Below are 22,662 nucleotides of genomic sequence, written 5' to 3'. Positions count from 1 at the left end.
AGATTCAGTCGTATCTTGTTTTGTGGATACAAAACAAAGATACGACGGTGCATTTTAAAAATTACGTGGCGTATCCATAGATACGCCGCCGTAATTCGTTTGTGGATCTGGCCCATAGTTTCCACTGTAGTGTCAGGTCACCTGTGGCCAGATGACAGATGTACCCCATTGAAGTCAGGAGTGCACCACAAGGTAGTGAACCCAATGGCAGACTGCTGCGGATAGACCACAGAGTGCATTTGGAGGACAGGTCCACTGTAGCACAAACAGGGATCCCACAGGAAGCTTGAGCCCAAGATTCCCCAGGATGCAGAGTCTAAGTTCCAGCTGGTATTCACCAGAGCCTCTAGTGGTGAGGATGGCCTTAGCTGCAACTGAATCCAGGTCACGGCCCCCAGAGTCCCCTAGGTCACACTCAGTAGGGAGAGATGGGACGCAGACACTCAGGACACAAGAGATAGTGAAGGGTTAAGTCAAGGTCAGGCAACAAGCAGACAAGGATAAACAAGGGACAGGCCAAGGGTCAGGGTCACAGGCAAACAGGAGTAGTTGGAGACAAGCCAAGATCGGTACACAGAGATAAACGTAGCACACGGCAAGCAGGAACCCAAACACACAATGCTCAACAGACAACATTGATCAGCAAGGCAGACCTGCAGTGCACTGGTTAATATGCAGTTCCTGATATGGCGGCCTGGGGTGGAGCCATACAGGGAGGAGAGATAATAAAAGCAGCCAGGTGAGAGGGTCTGGCCTCTAAGGTGAACACATGGAGAGGAAGGTAAGCTGCCAGACATTACTGCATATCCATGACATGTAGCGCAGGAATAACTACTTTACCCATCGTATATACCTGTCAAGTTCAGCTGCAGGGCTTCATACAGACAATACATGCCCATACACTTTATTTGGGCTGCCTAAAGCTTAAATGGCTTTACATGATGCACAGGGCTTAGCGCCAGTGTGAATAAGAGGCCTAAAAGTTTGTGTTACGACTTGGCTGCATGGGTCTAGCACATCAGCTAATAGGGAGATTCCTGCTTATGTTTAGTTATTTCCTAGCTGGCTGGGATTTTTTTGTGTGTTAATTTTGTCTTATTTACTACCTTTTATAAATAAAGCTGTTTGTGTGTCAGTTTGAAAAATACCCTCTGCGTGAAGTGTGCTTTTCAAAGAAATTGAAGAAGATGCACCTCAGTGTCATAAAAGAGCTGTAGATGCAGTATGTAAGATCTGTACAGTTACATCAGTAATCAAGTCTTTCAGCAACCATTAATCTCAAGAAGAGAAAGTTTAAAAACGACTAAACCTCATGCTCCCTGTGGATTTGCTTACATCCCTAGTTGACAAATAGGTCATTCTGTCGCTCATATAAAATCATTCGAAATTTCGAGATTTTTGAAGCAAGCAAGTTTAAAAAAGAAAAGAAAAACACTAAAAGCATAGAACATGGCTTCCTGAAAATATCCCAGCACCATGTCTCTGTACTACTCTCAAGAGCCCTCAAGCCTGGTGCAAGAAATAGGATAGCACTTTGGAGGAGAAATGCAAAGAACTTCATGGGTGGGTGTCGTTCTGGAGCAGTGGGTATTCCCAGGCACACTGCAATTGCATGTAAATCACCTTAGGTAATGGCCAAATGTCATGCTAAGCTTCCATGTTCGAAAGGACTGAAATCTAATGAATGAAGGAGGTTGGCCAGGGACAGTAAGGCTGGGGAGGAAAGGTCTAGATGATACTGAGTGTCCCCCAGGCAGGAAAAGAGACAAGCTCAATCTTGCTGCAGCTTTTAATGCACACTTTGAGAAGCTCTGCACCTAAAACACAATGAACTGCAGAAGCGTAAATGTGGTCTTAGGGCCAGATTCACGTAGATCAGCGGATCTATAGATCCGCTCGATCTACGTGATTTAAGATCCGCTCCCGCAAGTTTGAGAGGCAAGTGGCTAATTCACAAACCACTTACCTCCAAACTTGCGGCGGCGGATCCTAAATCCCCCGGCGGAATTCAAATTCCGCGGCTAGGGGGAGTGTACTATTTAAATCAGGCGCGTTCCTGCGCCGATTTAAATGCGCATGCGCCGTCCGGGGAATTTCCCGGCGTGCATTGCTCCCACTGACGTCACTAGGACGTCAGTGGTTTCGACGTGAGCGTGACTTGCGACGCGCGTGTTTGTGAATCGGCGTACGCAAACGACGTTAGAAAATTCAAATTCGACGCGGGAACGCCGGCTATACTTAACATTGGCTGCGCCTGATAAAAGCAGGGGTAAGTATACGACGGGAAAGCTGCTACGGAAACGTTGTAAGAAGACTGCGTCGGGTCCGCGTACGTTTGTGAATTTGCGTATCTCGCTGATTTACATATTATTCAAGGTAAATCAGCGGGAACGTCCCCGGCGCCATTTTTAAATCGAAAATAAGAACCGACAGTGTAACACAGTGTAACACTGTCGGATCTTAGCCATATCTATGCGTAACTGATTCTATGAATCAGGCGCATAGATAGGACCAGTGTAAGTCAGAGATACGATGGTGTATCTGTAGATACACCGTCGTATCTCTTTGTGAATCTGGCCCAGTGTGTTTTTTTTTAACAGAGTACCCTCTAATGGGTTCCCCAACAGAAAAAAAAAACACTTGTGGGAGATATTTTGTAGGCACAAACAATAATGAAGCAAGGTACAATCTAAAAATACAAATTTTATTATACAAAATTGTTTGACAAAAATAAATAAAAAACAAGAGGCTGACATTGCAAAGGTATATTACAACTAGTTTGTTTTATGTGAATCCTCTGTAGACCTGAGATGGTTAATAAAGGCCAGACCCTTATGAAGTATCTATGTAGCAACTCAATGTGTTTCAAGCTCTTCTCCAGGGGACACCCAACCTCAAGGATTATACAGAAATATACCTGTCAGGGCCAAGATTTGAACCCCAAAACCTCTGCTGGGTCAGTCATTGTCTGAGTCAATGCTGAGCTACCTGGAATGCTGGACAGCTCTTGGGACAGTTCCTTGAATTATCCTGTTTTGGACCTGGAACTCTTTGCTCCTCCCATGAACTTCCAGATTTAAGCCATGTCTCTGCACTTCCTGTTTGCCAGATTATGCCAATATCTCGCTCCTGTCTTCCCTGCTGCTGTTCATATTTTGCTACCACTCGTTATCGACTCTTGGCTTGTTCCTCAACTACACTTTTGCCTGATCTCAACCTGCAACTACTTGTTACTGACCTTTTGGGTTATTTACTGACTATGCTTCTATTTAATCCCTACCTGATTATTCGCTACTGGACCCTGGCTTGCTCACCTCCTGGTGGGGCAATCCTAAAGACTGAGACCTGCTAATCTCCAACATCAGGAGTTCTGTTGAACACTGGTTAGTACTTAGACTCCGCACCTCAGGTGAGCTTGCGTCATTCATCAGGGTGATTGCCTGTGTACCTATCCTGTTGGTCATTGGTTATTCTGATACTGCTATAGCAACTGGTCTTGGAGCCCAACCCCTGATAGTGACAGTAGAAATCAGCTTTCAATTAAAACTATAAAGATTCAGCCAGCTAGAAAATCTCCCCATCATATGATGCATCTGATTGACATGAAATAAGTATATGTAGGCGGTGTCTCATGAATCCTATAAGGGTGCACTGAAAGAAAAAGGGGGAGGTAGCCCAACAAGTTATCAAAAGACATCAAAGACATAATATCCTGAAGAAATAGCACTGGAAGTCAAAAGGCAACTGTCAGTTGTACTATTTAATCTTCAACTTGATCACCTTTGTACTAAACAAAGGTATCTGAGGCTGCCAAGGGGGCCTCTAGAGTCTCTTCAATCCTGAGGTGCCATATACCAGGCTGAAGCTCTCACCAGCAGAACAGGCAGCTTTTGTATCTTTTAGTGTTTTGTTAGCGCTCATCTTTTTCACCCAGCAACGGACTCTCACAGCAGCAAGACCCCTTAGCTTACATACAAAAGGTCTGTGCACAGCTGAGACTACCAGGGACGACCTGGGAATGCAGGCATCTCACTCAAAGCTCAACAAAGCCTCCAGGCTCCAGGACTCTGACAGGACCTAGGATTTTGAAAAACAAAAATAGTGCATTTTTTCCATACCAGATACTTACCCTGGACCATCAGGCTTGTTCAAAATCCTGCAAGCCTCGTATCAGGTTGCAACTCCTCCATCTTGCAAAGCACAGGGGATGAGTTGGCCTCCCAGATGTGAAAGCTTATTACAGAGCAACACACCTCACCACATTGGTGGACTGGCACTGTCATGCAGAGGCGAAACATTGGGTGGCCATGGAGATGGAAGACTCTGGCGACACAGACAAGAGCTGGCCGTGGATAGCATCACCACTCCCAAGGACCCTCATTGATCTCCTATGGTACCGGTATTGGGCAACCTGGAGTTCCCACCCAGCCTTCGGAATCCCCATTTTAAGCATTTAGTTACAAGTGGATGACTCCGCCTTTGCAACTTTGTGGGTTCTGACGGCCGACTCACCCCCTCTGCAGGGGTGTCTGCCACGGATCCTCTGCTGGACTTCTGGAGCATTTTCCAGCTACGCAACTTCTTGCGCAGGTGTTTGCAGACGCTTCTCACCAACTCACTGAATTGGAACACCTGTGTTGCCGGGGGAACCAGTCCGCCAGTCCGCCATGGCCTCTCAATAATATATGCCTCTTTGACTCGACTAGCGGATGGATATATTCCACCCTTGACCCTTCCTAACCAAATGGGAGTCAGACCCAGTTTACTGACTCTCAGAAAGAGAAAATCTTTAATTTCTCCCAAAAGTCCTCTATAGCCACGAACATCCAATAAACATGTTACAAGATCTTGAGCAGATGGTACAGAGTGCCTACCACTTTACACCGTTTCCTCCCACATGTCCCCAGTGTATGCTGGTGATGCGGAAATGCTGAAGGGACGATGCTGCATATTTTCTGGGATTGTTCCAAACTTTCCCCCTTTTGGGGAAAGACGGCCTGTCTGACGTAGTGTTGCCAAATGTTGACCTAGAAGGGAACCCGACGGCCTGTCTGCTTCATCTTTCAGAAAGACCGATCAAGAAATATAAGGCCTCCCTCACAATCCATCTGCTGAATGCAGCCAAGGCATGCATCCCCCTTTGCTGGAGATTGGGAAAAAAAAACCCATCAAAATCTCTGTGGTTCTCTAAGGTGAACGAATTGAGAGACATGGAGGATCTCACCGCTACTTTGCATAACCAGGAGGAGACCTTCCGAGTGAACTGGCAACCCTGGAACCACTTTGTGTACAGTGACGCATATCTACAGGAGGTGGCACAAACAAGTTAACCTTCCCGGATCCAACCCTACTCCCTGGGCGAGAGACCCTTTCTGCTCTCTGTTTTACTCCCTTTCTTCCCCCTACATCCCTTTCCCCTCTGGTTGTTCCCCCTCTCCTACTTTCTTTCTTTTTTAACACTACTTTCTTTTCTTTGCAGTGTAGACAGTAAGGCTGTGTTCACACCTATGTGAATTGGATGTGACTTACACTGCATCCAATCCAATTTTGGAATACGTTCATTTGAATGAAGCTGGTTCACATATGTGCGTTGCATTCGCACTCCGCATTGCCCGTGCGTTTTCTGGGCATTGCAGTGCGAATTGCAAGCACATTATCTTCTATGGGAACGCTTCTGATTCACACACGACATTCAGTTGTGAACAAGGTAAAATCCTGACCCAATACTGATGTAATCCTGATCCTGATCAAAAACTGACCTGAAACGCTGAACAAGTACTTTGTCAATTAGCTGTAAAAACAGAGCTTAAATTCACACCACACATGTGTAAATCCAGCCTCAAACCCCCCCCCCCCCTCAGAAAATCATATTTATTACATTTCTGCAATACAGGTGCATCCTGTTTTATCCCTTTAAAAACACTGCAGGTATAATCCCGCCAGAAATCTAGTGAGCTCCTAAATTCCGTGATGTGGGCTGACAACACTGCCACTGCTGTGTTGAATTTCCAAGCTGTGTTAGCACGCTCAATATGCTTCTATGGCCCCAAAAACGTATCTGCTTAATTTTTTATTTTTTTTATTTGTAGGACAAGAGCAAATTTTTATTTTTATTTTCACTTTGGCTAAAGTAAGGGCGGGTTATCTAAATCTAAAAGAAAACCTCTTTTCAGAAATAACAGTAAAACAAAGACAAACAATTATACCATTATTCTGCAAGAACAAGCCTTTGTTTTTTGGTACAATCATTTTTTTACTTGAACAGATTAAAGACTTATTGAAATTAAAGGACTATTGAGGAAAATATACAATTCTCTCTATCCCACATCTCTAACCCTCTCAATACACCTCCTGCAGATCTATACCTACCTTCTCTGTCTGTCTCCCACGCTGTCTATAGCCTGGTCATGAGGCTGTACATTGTAGTTAAGCAAAACAAAAGCCTCGTACACATGACCGGGAATCTCGTCAGAAAAAAAACAGTTTTTCTCGACGGGATTCTTGTCAAGCTTTCCTTGCATACACACTGTCAATCCAAAATCTTGTCGGTCTAAAGCGCCGTGATGTATAACACCTACGACGGCAGTATAAAGGGGAAGTTTGATTCCAATGGCGCCACCCCTTGGGCTTCTTTTGCTAATCTCGTGTTTCTGCGTGTTAGTTAAAAGTTTGGTGAGAGACGATTAGCTCTTTTCAGTCTTCGTGCTTTCAGATCGTTTTCTGTTGTTCAGAATGCTGACGAATGTGCTATCTCCATTACGAACGCTAGTTTTACCAGAAGAAACGCTCCTGTCTCATACTTGATTCTGAGCATGCACGGTTTATTAAGACTCGGAAAAGCATACACATGAACGTTTTTCTCTTCGTAAACCAGCCCGACGAGAATCACGACGAGTAAACTGAGACTCCTGACGAGAAAATAGAGAGCAGGCTCTCTTTTTTTCTCGTTGAGATTCACAACAGAGAATACCATACACATGAACGGTTTTCTCGGCAAAAAGCTCTGCCAGCAGTTTTCTTGCTGGTTTCTTGCCGAGAAAACCGGTCGTGTATACGAGGCTAAGGAGTGTAGGGTGCATGCAACATAATTATACTGAATTATCTTTCTTTCTTTTTTTTAAGGCATTGCTTATTTATTGGCATATGTATATTTGCCAACATTTAAAAAAAATCCAGCGCTACCTTTTTTTTCCCACTGTTGATCCAGAAAGCCATTAAAGGTGCAGAATGTACTTTAAAATGGGCATTGTTTTACAAGCAGCATATCGTTAACCTAATGCCATACTTTAATTAAACATACAGGGGCAGATCCACATAGATCTGCACCCGCGCAGCGTATCTGAGATACGCTACGCCGCCGTAACTTACCTGGCTTTGGTTCGAATCCAGAAAGATTTTGCGCCGTAAGTTACGGCGGCGTAGTGTATCTCTGGTGGCGTAACGGTGCGGAATTCAAATGCGGCGAGTAGGGGGCATGTTTCATTTAAATGAAGCGTGTCCCTGCGCTGAACGAACTGCGCATGCGCCATCCCTAAATTTCCCGCCGTGCATTGCGGGAAATGCGCTAAATGCGCTAAAAATATTCAAATTTGACGCGGGAACGACGGCCATACTTAACATTGCGTACGCCACCAGATAGCAGCTTTAACTATACGCCGAAAAAAGCCGAACGGAAACAACGTAAAAGAATGCGACGGCCGCTCGTATGTTCGTTGATCGTCGGAAATAGCTAATTTGCCTACTCGACGCGGATTACGACGGGAATGCCACCCAGCGGACGCCGAAGAATTGCATCTAAGATCCGAAGGCGTACGAAGACGTACGACTGTCGGATCTAACCCAGATGCCGTCGTATCTTGTTTTGAGGATTCAAAACAAAGATACGACGCGGGAAATTTGAAAGTACGCGTACTTTCTTTGTGGATCTGCCCCACAGTATATAAGAGAGCTGTAGTTATAGGGCTAAACAAAAGTAAACAAAGACAATAAAATGCTCGTAGAAACAGTAAGCGTTTTAAACCCTGATCTCAAGGTTTTAAAGGACTGCAGACCATATTTAAATAAACAATCATTCAAATCAGCTGAAAAATCACTGCATGCATAAAATGTATACAGTGGCAGTGATGTACCTAGCATAGCTTACACCGAGCGGATTATAATGCTTGAACAGTATAGCTGAGTATTGAAATCATGCGCTGGTAGCTTCTTGTTTGCAGAGAATACCCAGACAATATACCTAGGACAGTATATTGTCAGGGTAAGACAGTATAGTGTCTCAGAGAGAGAGAGAGAGAGAGAGAGAGTTCACAGTGCTTTACATTACATACTGTTGTTCTTTCAACACCCCTTCTCAACAGCATGTGTTTGTTAAACTATATTTATAGCTTCTTCTGGATATAAAGGCTTGGTGCATCAGCAGTCATCTCCTCTGATGGGCCGTATTGAAAGTCAATAACACCTTGCTCTTGATTGTCCCTCAGTAAGTGATGTCAATGTGTTTGGTCCTAGGATTGACCCTTTCGAATTGCGTAAGCTTTATACATCCCTGGTTGTCTTCAAGAATGGGAATTAGTTTTGACATGTATATCCCAATGTCCACAGAAAGTTGGCAAATCCATATCGATTTTTGACATGCGTGTGTTGCTGCAATGTACTCTGCTTCAGTTGAAGAAACTGATGGACCTTGCTTTGTGCACTGGTCCAAATCAATTGGTGGAGGGGGGATTATGGTGTGGGGTTATTTTTCAGGGGTTGGGCTTGGCCTCTTAGTTCCATTGAAGAGCGTCAGCATACCAAGACATTTTGGGCAATTTCATTCTCCCAACTTTGTGGGAACAGTTTGGGGATGGCCCCTTTCTGTTCCAACATGACTGCACACCAGTGCACAAAGCAAGGTCCATAAAGACATGGATGAGTGAGTAAGTCCTGACCTCAACCCGATAGAACACCTTTTGGGATGAATTAAAGCAGAGACTGCAAGCCAGGCCTTCTTGTCCACATCAGTGCCTGACCTCATAAATGCACTTCTGGAAGAATGGTCAAACATTCCCATAGACACACTACTAAACCTTGTAGACAGTCTTCCCAGAAGAGGTGAAGCTGTTATAGTTGCAAAGGGTGAGACAACTCAATATTGAACCCTACGGACTAGGACTAAGATGCCATTAAAGTTCATGTGCGTGTAAAGGCAGGCATCCCAATACTTTTGGTAATATAGTGTGTGTGTATATATATATATATATATATATATATATATATATATATATATATATATACACACACACACACACACACACACACACACACACACACACACATGTGTTTTAGCTTTGGAGTGCACATCCTAATGCAATAGTCTGCACACACCGTGAATACAGTAATGGTATACAGTATATTCAATGTAAAAACAGGTAATATCAGCAAAGAGGCCAACAGGATTCCTGGTATTCCATGTATTGTTCACATGTACCTTGGTATATGTAATTATTAATAAAGATCCCTTCAGAAGAATGTTGTAGCAAAGTCCCTGATTTAGAGGTGTATAAATTCTAAAAGGTATATTGGAAACAGAAGTTGGCAAGCACACAGTTCTATGCCAGTTTAAGCACATATTAACAGGTTGGCAAGGGTTCCTCTTAACAGGGCTGAGTTGTATATAATAGCAGTGGTGGACAAAGGAAGAACATGACGCAACCACACTTTAAACCCAACCTGTAAATATATTTATTGAAGAAGAACGTAAATGGTCAACTCTAAAACCTCAAATACGGATCTTTTTTTCCCAAATGTGTATGTTTTCAGTGTGTACATTCATGGGCGTCCGCTCCATAGTGCAAAGGGGGGCAATTGACCCCCCCTGGAAAATCGAGAAGGTGTTGAAGAGTGTCGCGGCTGTGGGCTGTCTGAGCAGTCCCGGGCCGGATGTCACACAGACACAGCGAGCAGAGTGAAGCCGCCTCCCCCTCCAGTGTTTATGTGTACACAGGTGGAGGGAACCTGCTGTGCCCATGCCGTGCTGATGGCTGATCTGAGGTACTGAATGGGACGGGGAAGGGGGGTCCGTCTGTGCTGAAGGGGGGGTTTGTGCTAAATGGGGGTCCATCTGTGCTGAAGGGGGGTCTGCGCTGAATGGGGGGGATGTGCTGAAGGGGGTTCCATCTGTGCTGAATGGAGGGGTTTGTGCAAAATGGGGGGTCTGTGCTGAAGGGGGGTCCATCTGTGCTGAAGGGGGGTCTGTACATTCTCTAGGCCATATTTATATGGGCATGGAGTGAAGCTGAATTATCTCAAGATCAATTTCACACTGCCAGCTGGCCGCGTTATCGGTAAAGCGCCGCTTTACCATTGTTTTAGCTGCGCTATTTGGCCGCTAGCAGGGTGCTTTTAACCCCTGTTAGCGTTTGGAGAAAGGGTTAAATGCGACTGTGTATCGCCACTGTGGAAGCGCCCCCCCCCCCCCTGAAAAAATTTCAGCGGACGCCCATTGGTACATTTTTCTTGTGCATTTTAAGATTGGGCCTTTCTGTGAGCCATCAATGCTGGGAGTTAATAGAGCTTTCTTGTTGTGTAGCTACAGACTGTGAGAAAGTCGGTAGATTTTTCTGAATATGCAGTATTTTCAGTGAATAGATTTCTTATGTTTTCTACTTGATGTGTCCTTTGTCAGGCCTTCAAGGTTGATAGGAAATCCATGCTGCTTTTCTGTGATGCTGATTTCTGTCAGTAGACCTTGTTTTAGGAACAAATGTTTTTTTCTTCAGTTTTCACTCAGGCCCTCTGTCAGACTTCTAGACCTGTTTGCAACTCTTCTTTGGCCTTGGCACACACCAGTGTTGGATCTTGTCTTCAGGATCAATAAATCAGTTCAAATAATTTCTGTTGCCAGATCACTACAGCCCTTTGTTAATTTAAAGTGTTCTTAAAGCCAAAACGTTTTTAGTTTTTGATTGAGTAGGCAATGGTTATTTCCCCTCTCAGGGCTCGTGCTACCGCTAGGCGAACTAGGTGGACTAGCATCTAGGGTGCACTGCCGCCTAGGGCACATCCAAGGCCTCTAGTTTCTCTACTCTCCGCTGGATTCTCCACACAGTGCGCTGTTGTTTCCCACACACTGATGCCTCGTACACACGTGCAGGATTTCTGATGGGAAAAGTGGGGAGGGGAAAGCCGAGAACATGCTCGGGCAGTCTTTCCCCCTACACACGACCGGTTTTCCCGACAGCAAAACTGCGATGGAGCTTTGGCCGTGTGTATGCATCATCGCAGTTTTTCCCATAGGAAAACTGCCAAAAACCGCCAGGCAAAAGTCTGGTGGGAAAAAAGAGAGCTGGTTCTCTTTTTTTGTCTGGCTTTTTTTGGGTAGTTTTCCCGTCGGAAAATATGCGAGGAGCATACACTCGGCCAGGATTCCCAGCCAAAAGCTCTCCTCTCAGTTTTCCCGTCGGTATAAACCGATGTTCTTCATACTGCTGCAGGATTGGATGATATTAGCCATAGACTAAGCCATCTCCTGCAGCCAATCCGTGAAGAAGACTTATCCAGCCAATGACATCACTTTCTCCCAGCTCCCCAATCTCCATTTGAAGCTAACCTTGGTAAGGAGGTGAGAAAGCACCCCTGCACAGGCTTCCTTTACCGATATGTTAAGAAATGTATTAGTAGTTGGGCTTGGACTGCAAATCATATGCTTTTTTTATATAATGGTACCATCATGGTAAAACCAAAAAACATTGTGACAGATTGACAGATCACGCTACCCCACTTTTTCCTGGCAGGGAGGTGAAAAGCAGCCCTGAAGCAGCTGAATTTGCTGAGATCAGAAATCCTTCAGTATTTGCATTGAAAGGTATTTGTTATATTTGTTTAATATTTGGTTAATACAGTTAATTTATTATTGGTTATTATATTACTTTTATATGCTGTTGGCATCTTATGGCACTTATTTTTGCAAATTAAAAGAAATTTAGCAGTTTCGTGCTATGTTGTTTTAATACTTTCTACTGTTTTTTCAGCTGGTCTTGCCTAAGGTGCAAAATGGTCTAACACTGGCCTTGACCCCTTTCAGTATTTTTTTACTGTCTATGCCCTGTTAGGCACTTAGAGTACTTGCTCCGTCTCCTTTGTGGGATGCCTCAGGCCCAGAGGCTGCAGCTACAAACATTGGATCTATACAGAGGGGAGATCTCCACTTTGCTCAGTGGGGGATCTGTGAGCTGATTCCTGCTGAGCAGGGTGGGATGGAGCCTGATCTGCTCTATGGGCGGTCGTACAGCCTGAATGCATGGATGGGACAACAATATAAGAGGCAAGTGTGACTTGGGACCCTAAGGTAAGGGGGGAGTGAGGAAGACACTGATATATTGTAAGGGAGATCTCTGTAAACTCTAGTGTAAAGAGGAACTCTGATGTTAGGGGGGCTTTGTCACAGGGTGCCCAGAGTCCCTTTTTATTAGAGTTCCCCCCACAGTATAAAGGGGAACTCTGCGGATTCTGATGAAAGAGCTCATTCATCCTCCTAGCAGAGCTGCTGTCTGGGGTCAGGGGTGTCTGGAGGATGGTGGGGGGCACCAAAATGCACCTTTGCCTATGTACACAAAAATCTTTGGACCGGTCCTGGGTGCCCCAACTCCTGTGAATTGTGCATTATGTATTCATGTCCCCTGGGCTCTGAGCATTCCAAAAACTTGACCCATGTGCTTTATCCATTCCTGAGCTCTGCACATTATTGTATACACTATGTTGTGTATTCAATACTCCTGGACACTGAACTCTGCTTGCTGGGCTCTGTGTGACATGCTCCTGATCAGTGCATGCTTTATATTGCACAACAATGAAATTCTTCTTCATTGTAGGCTGTGTGCAGAAAAGCATACATAAATGTCACGTCACTGATCGCTGCTCCCGATGGGAGGGAGCAGACGATCAGCGTTCGGCCATTCCGTGACCCGATCGCGGGACACTGGTGGACATCGAGTCCGCGGGTCCCGCAGACACGCTCGCGGAGACCATGGCAGATTCAAAGCAACGTATATATATGTTGCTTTGCCTGCCTGTGTCATTCTGCCGACCTATAAGTGCGTGAGGCAGTCGGCAAGTGGTTTGTATTGTATGTGTCTTTTAGACTCTTACTTGTGGCACAGTAATAAAAGCATATTTGTTGGAAACAAGGACTGTGGCCTATGTTACCTTGTACACAGTGAGTAGGCTCAAATTGTAAGCCCCTCCCACTGTTTGCACAATTTAGCCACATCCACATTTCACCATGGAACACACCTAATTATTCTCCCCTGGGTGACCAACTCCTTGCCCTAGGGAAAAATATCTATGACCCAGAGCCTATATGTGCCCTCTTTCAGACACTCAAGGTTATTTTGTACTCCATGGTGCTCTTCTATGGTCCTTACACATCCTGTCATTTGATTTTTGGAGACATTTGTAAATTTGTTTCCCCTGAATAAAGCTATATTTTTTGTAAACTTCTCTTCGAAGTGCCCAAATCTTCACCTACATAGTACTTTCCTGAAGTGTTAACAAACGCAGATATTTTTTATGGCTATTTATATTTCACCCCACTTCCACTTGTGTATTTTCAAATCAAGGGCCTCCCTCTTTATTATCAAGGTTACACACAGCTTTGAGTCAAGATTCACACATTTCTCTAATTGTATTTAATTGGAAAATGTGTTAATCCTGGGTAAAAGGTGCATGGAGATTGTGTGAAAACAAGTATAAATAAACCCTTTAATGCCCATCTCTTTCATTGCCAACCCTTTTGCCTAAATTCCAAATTGGAATGCTGTAATAGTGCTTTCTTATCATGTGTGCACTTTCTAATAACCCTTTTATGACCAATTATTGATGCCTAGATGCCTAGACAAATGTAGCCCATTTTAGTTCTGAGCATAGGTGTGTGCAGCCTATTGCATTAGGGTCTGCACCACAAAGCTCAAACACACTACCGATAACTCACCATGTTCATTCAGAAAGGGAAGGGGCTGATAAATACATATTTACCAGCCCCTTCCCACACTTATCTTAAAACATCCCTGCAGCAATTATCCGGCAGGAGAGCAAAGGAGGGAATCCGGTAGTTCTGCAGAGGGAAGGAGGGGGGAGCCAGGGCAGTAGGTGGAACACAGTGATTAGGGTGTGCCTGGGCACAGGGCCGGCCTTTGGGGTGTGCAAGCTGTGCGGCTGCACTGGGTGCCATGGGCAACAGGGGTGCCGTGCAGCCATCACAGCTCGCAGAATGTGAGTCGCAGTCAGTTACTCACATGATCATCACAGGAGTCCGACTCCTACGAGTCACAGCAGCAGGCACTGCCAGGTCCCCCTGCTCTGGGACTGGGTGAAGAGCAACGCATCGGCTGTGGCACCTGAAAAAAATGGCTGCTGCCAGCCCCCGACAGGCACACTGCGCATGCGCCGCCGCTGCTCGGGAAAGCCCAAAAATGCTTGGCTATTCTCGGGCAGACGGCGCATGCGCAGTGGTGTCTAAGCGCCGGGCGTCGCCATTTTTAAATGCAAAGCCACACTGTCCACCAAAGCCCCTGGCCCTACTTTTTCAGATAAAGATAAAAAGTATTTACTTTTTATAGCCAGCCAACACACAGAAGGGGAGGAGGATATAAGGGACTTAACATAAGAAAAAAAATAGGTGAAATACAATAAAATAATATAAAAAAATATCATTTTTATTACATAATTGCATTGGTAATGGCAATTACATACATGTGTATGTTTAGGTGACCAGGGGGCGAGGGGTGAAGATGGGGGGGGGGGGGGCGCCACAGGATTAGCTCGCACAGGGCGCCTGAACACCTAAGGCCGGCCCTGCCTGGGCACACCCGACACACCCTGTTCGCACGCCTATGGTCCTGAGAGATGCATCTACTGAGACATTAGACTGGGCATTAGATCTGTTGCCATTTATCTGTCTCTTCATCATAGCCACCCTGCTTCTGTGATCCCATAGCAGGTAAATCCTGAGGACTGTGATCTGGTGAAAAGATTTCTCTGACACTAGGGTCACTGGCCCATAACTCCTTGTTGCAGGATGAAGATGGGGCAATGTAATTTCTGTGTGCATGGGAAAGTGTTACATTATCTGGGGCTACAAAATAGATTCTTTCCCTAGGGAAAAAAACACTGCGCTAACACGTGAATAAATATATATTAACCTAATTAAAGAAGCCGCCAGTACCTATTACTCAAGATACCCAAAGTAAAAAAGGCATAAAATACAAAAAAGGTACAGCGCTAGAAATATTGAGTGATAATAACCAAATAAGTGAAAAATAGTGACAAATTAAAAAAAAAAATGTGAATAAGATGATATAAAATAAATCCTTGAAACCAATATTATATCAATGTAAAAGTCCCAAGTAGTGAAGTGGTTAATAATTTAATAAAAAAGAAGGGAGGTGCACTGAAAAAATCTTCTTCCACCAAAAAGGGACACCCAGTTAGTGAGATGTAGTCTCCTTACCGAATCCACTGACCGCTATATCAGCAGTCAGTAAGGCACAGGGATGATTATAGTCTTCCCAATCAGACTTTCTCCGGCAGGTGAATGGAAAGGGCAGATCCTCAGCAACAGTCCCCAACACGTGGAATAATATGGCTCATATATGTTGGAAAAATGAACAAAAACACTCCATAGTGAAGTACTGCAAAGATCGCAGGTTTAATAAAGGTTGGGTTGCACTTACAGTTAAGATGAATTAAAACAGCATGGGATAGACAGAAAGTGGCGTTTTGATCCGATCCAGTCCTGTCAGCTGGTCTCCGTGTGTGTGTGTGTGTGTGTGTATCTCCTCGTGAGCGTGATGACGTTCCACGCAAAATCCAGCCGTTCCTACGCGCGTTTCGTCGTAAATGACATCGTCGGGGATAGGCCATAGCTGAAGAGTAACATTGAGGGACCGTAAGTAACAGTGGTGACAGGGTGGTGACTGGACCTGTCATTGCTGGAGGAGGCACTTTGTGGGGTAAGAGAGCCATAATGTGCAAGTATACTTATTATACCTGCACATTATGGCAAGAATCCAACTTCCACACAACAGACTATATTCCTGCTTTAATAGTGAGTGCCCATTAGAGGTGGTGTTAAAATGATGCATGAGATGAAATACAGATCCCAAAGAGACAAAGGCTTGCAATACGTAAATGTTTCATAACTATAAGTTTATTTCTGTGAATTGAACATTTTGAATGTGAGGTACCAAAGGCATATACAATTACTCAAGCAGCTTTGGGAGTTTATGCTGAAGTATAGGAGGCTGTTAGATGTTGGACTGCATGCTAGCCTCTTTTCCCACGGCAGTAAATCTAGGTGTTAATTGCTTGTATTTAGGGATTTCTTGAGCTCCTCATTTTAAAAACAATATTCTAATTCCTAATGAGAGCAGAATATTTAACATGTAATTATGAAAGAAGGAAAATCCAGTGAAAACTTTTATGTGGAAGGCATGAGTTATTCTGTATCACCATAAAACCCTCAACTTCAAACCTAGAACCCCCAAGGTTATCATCGTGAGATCCTGTGTCAAGAAACCAGATTTTTCTGTGTATAGTGCGTATCAGAGAAGCAAATTCTCAATAAAAGTATTTGAATATAAGCTCTTAATGCAGGCATAAATCCATGCATCATATTGTTCTATGGTGCCTCCCCCCACCTGTTTTATTTCTCTTTTAGTTGAGAGGATCTCTGCAAACCCGTACCCAGGCATATTGGCATATTGCACCCTATGCTTCCTCTCAAAATGAAATGTCACTTTACTTTGCAAGAGCATTGTACTGCTTGTTTTATGGCCATAGGCCCGGATTCACGTAGCACTTACGCCGACGTATCTCGAGATACGCCGCGTAAGTGTAAATGTGCGCCGTCGTATCTGTGCGCCGTGCTCACAGAACTAGATACGCCTGAAAATTTGCTTCCTGCGACAAACGTAACTTTCCAACGCCGTAGTATCGTGGGCGCATATTTACGCTGGCCACAAGAGGCGCTCCGATTGATTTACGATTTGAATATGCAAATGAGTGAGATACGCCGATTCACGAACGTACTTGCGCCCGGCGCATAAATACACGCGGTTTACGTAGGTTGTACGCCCGACGTAAAGTTATTCCCCATCTATGAGGCGCAACTCATGCAAAGGTATGGACCAGGGAACAGTCGTCGTATTTTACGTTGTTTACGTAGTAGGACGTGAATAGGGATGGGCGTAGGTTACGTTCAAGTCGTAGGCAGTGAGTCGACGTATCTTAGGGAGTATTTCGGACGTGATTCTGAGCATGCGCACTGGGTTGCGTCCACGGGACGGCGCATGCGCCGTTCGTTCGGCCCATCATTTGCATGGGGTCACGCTTCATTTAAATGGATCACACCCACTTCCACCTACTTTAAATTAGGCCGGCTTACGCCTACGGATTTACGTTATGCCGGCGCAACGTTGGGAGCAAGTGCTTTGTGAATACTGTGCTCGCCGCTCTGCGCTACGTCAGCGTAGCATATATTCGATACGCTACGCCGGCATAACTATGCGCCGATGTCTGTGAATCCGGGCCATAGACTTTATCAGTCACTTGCAAAAAGATTTCTCTGTACAGGTGGTCAGGAGGATAATTATACAGCATGCCGTGCACCCCTGAAAAACCACTTTTGCCCAGAGCCTGCAGCACACCCACACTGGGTTGGCAGGCTCTTTAGAGGATAGTTATAGACAGGGCTTTTTTTCAGGGGAAACTTGGTGGAACTCAGTTCCACCACCTCTGGCTCAGACCCTTTGGTGTCTGCTCATCACAATCACTTATAAACACAGAAGTCCGGTTTCTGTGTTTACAAGTGACATCTCTGCACTCTCTGTGTAACCCACCTGAACTCTGCACTGTATGTAATGCAATCCTGGAATTTAATGCCCCTTTAAGACCCACCTACTGTTTCTGAAATTTGACTGACCACACCCATTATTTGATGTAATTTGGAGGGTGTGTGTAGGGGGAGGGGTTTTGGAGGGTCATGCTTGAGTTCCAGCACCTATTGTTTGAGAAAAAAAAGCCCTGGTTATAGAAATTGGCAGAGCTCTGTGAAACCAGGCTGTCTGGGCCACTGTTACAGTATTTTAAATGCAATATATATTTGTTGGGTTTTAAAGAGAAACACATACAAACATCAATGAAGATACCATGCGAACGAGTAGAGAAGTCTCAATTTTGGGTACAGTAAGAAAGTTCAGAGAAGTACTGAGTGAGACACAGGCTAGGCGAGGGCTGGTATGACAGGGCAGCAGGGAGGAAGCAGGCAAGGATAAGGGTTAAACCCAGGGGAGGATGGCTGTTTTGTCACTTCTTGGGGGTAGGAGGGGCCATGGTCTGGTGGTCAGTCTCTTGCCACTGGACTAAGAAACAGCTCCCACCCTCCCTCCCTATTTTGGTTGCGTATATGTGTATAGTGCTATTTGGGGTTGGGGGTAGTGGTTGGGGATCTTCAGAGGCAATACAAATTAAGATCATTATGGCTAAAGTGGGGACCCATCACGGTATGGGATCCTTGGTGGATGCCGTTAACCGAGGTTTCACTGGCATTGGGAGATGGGTATCAGTGTTGGAAGGTAGTCCTTGAGTCGGCGTGCTGCGACTGTGGACCTGGTGTGGCCACGCTGATACGATAGAGAAAGTTTGGTCAGTGCCTTCGATGATCCTCAACATTTAGTAGTGACGTATCTGGGTTCATATTTGTGTTAAATAATGTTATGGTTACAATGTTTAATTGTAACCCCTGGTTCAGCCAATTTAATCCAAAATGAGTGTCGTTTGTTTATTTAATAATTATGCAGGGTTATAGTATTTGTGTCATACTGTTGGCATCTGTATGCCATAGTCAAGCATTTTAGAGAATAGTTCTATTAACAAGTAACCCTAAACAAAGAAAAACCAGACCAGTCAGACAATCGTTATCTAGAGTCTTGTATAGTTTAAACCCATATACATAGTTTCTCAAGGATGAGTTGTTTAGGTCATTACAAAGTTATAACAAGCCCCTTACGATCGATAATAAGTCAATGCTGTTTCCTAGTTTGGAAGCTTCTTGAACCACTCCAAACAAGGTTCCTGAAGCTCAACCATTAGATTATATTTCCCAGCACTAGTTGCAAACAGAATTTCATATGTGCAAAACTCTGTCTAATAATCCAAAAGTGAAATAAATTAGTGGTTTTGATCTTATGATGAACAATATGTTACACAATTTTCATGTATTTTTGTATCTTGTCTGACATTGTCAATGCAGTGTCTTATATTTTGCAACATTAAACAATTACATTTTACTTATTTTGTTTATGCCTTTTTGGAGTCATTGCCCTTTAACATCCCACCCAAGGGTCTCCCAAGGGTCTCCTTTTTATTTTTTTGTGTTCCATATCAGGGATGTGGGTAAACTCTCCTCTACCCCACTAGAATTGAACTATCGTATTTATATATTATACACAATGCTATAGTGCCTGGCTACCATGCAGGGCATACACAAACTGAGCAAAGCAAACAGGTACTTGCGGCTGGCAGACAGGCAGAATGGTTCAATGACATTGCAGGTACAAAGCAGGCAAGGTTCAGAATAGTCAGGGTCAATCCATAGTCAAAAAGGCAGACAGAGTTCAGAGAATAGTCAATATCCGATCTGAGGTCGCCAACGAGGAAATCCATTCTAGCAGAGCAGAGACTGCCGGCTTGGCTGGCTTAAATCAAGTTCTGCCCCCAAATCACCTTGCAGGTGGACAGTCAGACAGGGACAATGCATCATAGCCAAAACCAGGATGCTGGAACCAGCAGCTATGATGGAGCAGGAGCGCACATGCTCCTGAAATTGTTATACCCAAATACCCCCCCCCCCCCTTCACCCAGCATTAAAATCTAATTTTTATCTCTTTAAATAGCAAACTCTGTAGGATGCTCATGAATTTTTACAGATAGTCATATTTCTATACCATATTCAATACCCCATGCCATATTTGCTTAATTTAACCACCTCCCACCCGCCGTTAAGGGAAATGACAGCTGCGGGGTGGTTTTATTGTTCTGGAATGTCATCATAGGGGGGGGGGGGGGCATGCAGCGTGGCAATCGGTGGTGTGCTGTGTCCCTGGTGCATCTCAGTAAAGAGCCCAAAACGCGGCTCTTTACCCATGTCACAGCTGATCATATGTAAACAAGGAGATGCTGGTTATTGGCTTTCCTCTCCTTACATTGACAGCGTGAGGAGAGCCTGTCAGTGGCTTTATCTCTCAGTGATGCCAGTAATGACCAGTAGTGTTGCCAATTAGTGATGGCAATCAGTGTCCATCAGTGATGCCAATCAGTGCTGCCTTTCAATGCCCGTCAGTTCCTGCTCATCAGTACCGACAATCAGTGCTACCCATCTGTGCCGCCTATCAGTGCCCATAAGTGCCAGCTATCAGTGCCTCCTCATCATTGCCACCTCATCAGTTCCCTTTAGTACCATCTCATCAGTTCCCATCAGTGCCACCTCATCAGTGCCCATCACTGCAGCCTACCAGTGCCCATCATTGCAGCCTCATTGGCGCACATCAGTGAAGAAGAAAAATTACTTATTTACAAAATGTTCTACCAGAAACTAAGAATAACAGTTTTTATTTTTGTTTACCCAAAAAAGATAAATAAAGCTCTATCTGTCTCAAAAAAATTCTAAAAATTTTGTTTGGGTACAGTGTTGCATGACCGCACAATTGTCAGTGAAAGTGTCATTGAAAGTGCGACAACACTGAAAGCTGAAAATTGGTCTGAGTAGAAAGGAGGTAAAAGTGCCCGGTTAACCATATCAGAGATTAAGCTGCAGCAAACTCCATGCAGAAAGTATTACCAGGAAAGGCTTCGACCATTACATACACTTATAGCTCCCAACTGTCCCTAATTTTGAGGCACTGTCCCTGATTTGAAACAATTTTGAAAAAATTTTTTTTACTTTTTGCTATATTAAACATCCCCAAAAAATATATAAAAAAAATAATATTTTTCCTCAGTTTAGGCCGATATGTATTCTTCTACATATTTTTGGTAAAAAAATCGCAATAAGCTTACATTGATTGGCTTGTGCAAAAGTTATAGCATCTACAAAATAGGGGATAGTTTTATGGCATTTTTATTATATTTTTTTTGCAATTTTTATCGGGACTTCGACATTATGGCGAACACATCGGACACTTTTGACACTATTTTGGGATCATTGTCATTTATACAGCGATCAGTGCTATAAAATGCACTGATTACTGTGTAATGACACTGGCAGGGAAGGGGTTAAACACTAGGGGGCGATGAAGGAGTTAAGTGTGTCCTAAGTTGTAGTGGCCCCATGCAGTACGTTTATTATTTTGCCTCAAAGGTGTGCATTAAGGTTGTACACCAGGTTCATATTTTTAACTCCTTAAGCACCATAAGCACCATTTGCACCGTGAAAACTGTATAATGACATAGATCACTAAAAAGGGGGTTACATCAGAATTACAAATGTGGAGTTACAAAGTGGTGTTCAATTATCTACACACATATATCTAAATTACCATTAAACATCTAAAGAAACATGACTATGGCCCAGATTCACGTAGATAGGTGTAAATATAAGCGGGCGTAGAGTATCGTAGTTATGCTACGCCGCCGCAACTTAGAGAGGCAAGTGCTATATTCACAAAGCACTTGCGTCTAAAGTTACGGCAGCGTAGCGTAAATGTGCCGGCGTAAGCGCGCCTAAATCAAATGAGGAACAGGGGGGCGTGTTTTATGTAAACTAAGCATGACCCCACGTAAATGACGCTTTTTTCGAACGGCGCATGCTCAGTATCACGTAGAATTTTCAAATTAAATTACACCCGCTTAATGCCTAGACGACGTGAACGTAACTTAAGCAAAGCCCTATTCGCGAACGTTTTACGCAAACGACGTAAAATTTGACGCTGTCCCGACGTCCATACTTAACATTGCGTACGCCTCACTATAGCAGGGGTATTTTTACGCCGGTCCGACGCCTTACGCAAACGACGCATATAGATACGCCGGGCGCACGTACGTTTGTGAATCGGCGAATATACCTAATTTGCATATTATGCGCGTAAATCTACGGAAGCGCCACCTAGCGGCCGGCGTAATGATGCAACTAAGATACGATGGCGTAAGAGACTTACGTCAGTCGTATCTAAGCAAAAATCCGGCGTATCTTGCTTTCTGGATACAGAAAAAAGATACGCCGGCGTAACTTCCTTGTGAATCTGGCCCTTTATGTTCAAACATGTGGATTGTCTACAGCATGTTTTTTAACTAACAGCATGGACACAATTTATGCCTAAAACGTATATACTGACAATGACAGTGCACTTTTACTGCATATCTTGCTCCACTTGCCAGTTGCCACGGGGTGCAAACTTTAAACTTTAGAAAACTTCCATAAACTATCACCTTCCCACGAGGTACTGCTGGCTTGCCAGGCCTCTGAATTAATACTGAAACAACGAGGGCCTCCTTTCTCCCAAACTAGAGAAAGGAGGAAGTGCCTGGTGATTAAAACATTCTCTAGGGCAACAAAAGTAAGGCAATAAAGGTTCCACCTGTCAGTCAGTGCAGAACAAAGATTTAAAGCGACAGGCGCACAGTTACATA

Source organism: Rana temporaria, chromosome 12 (assembly GCF_905171775.1).
Source record: "Rana temporaria chromosome 12, aRanTem1.1, whole genome shotgun sequence".
Taxonomy (NCBI): domain Eukaryota; kingdom Metazoa; phylum Chordata; class Amphibia; order Anura; family Ranidae; genus Rana; species Rana temporaria.
The sequence above is the reverse complement of the archived record's forward strand: the minus strand, read 5'-3'. Positions refer to the sequence as shown.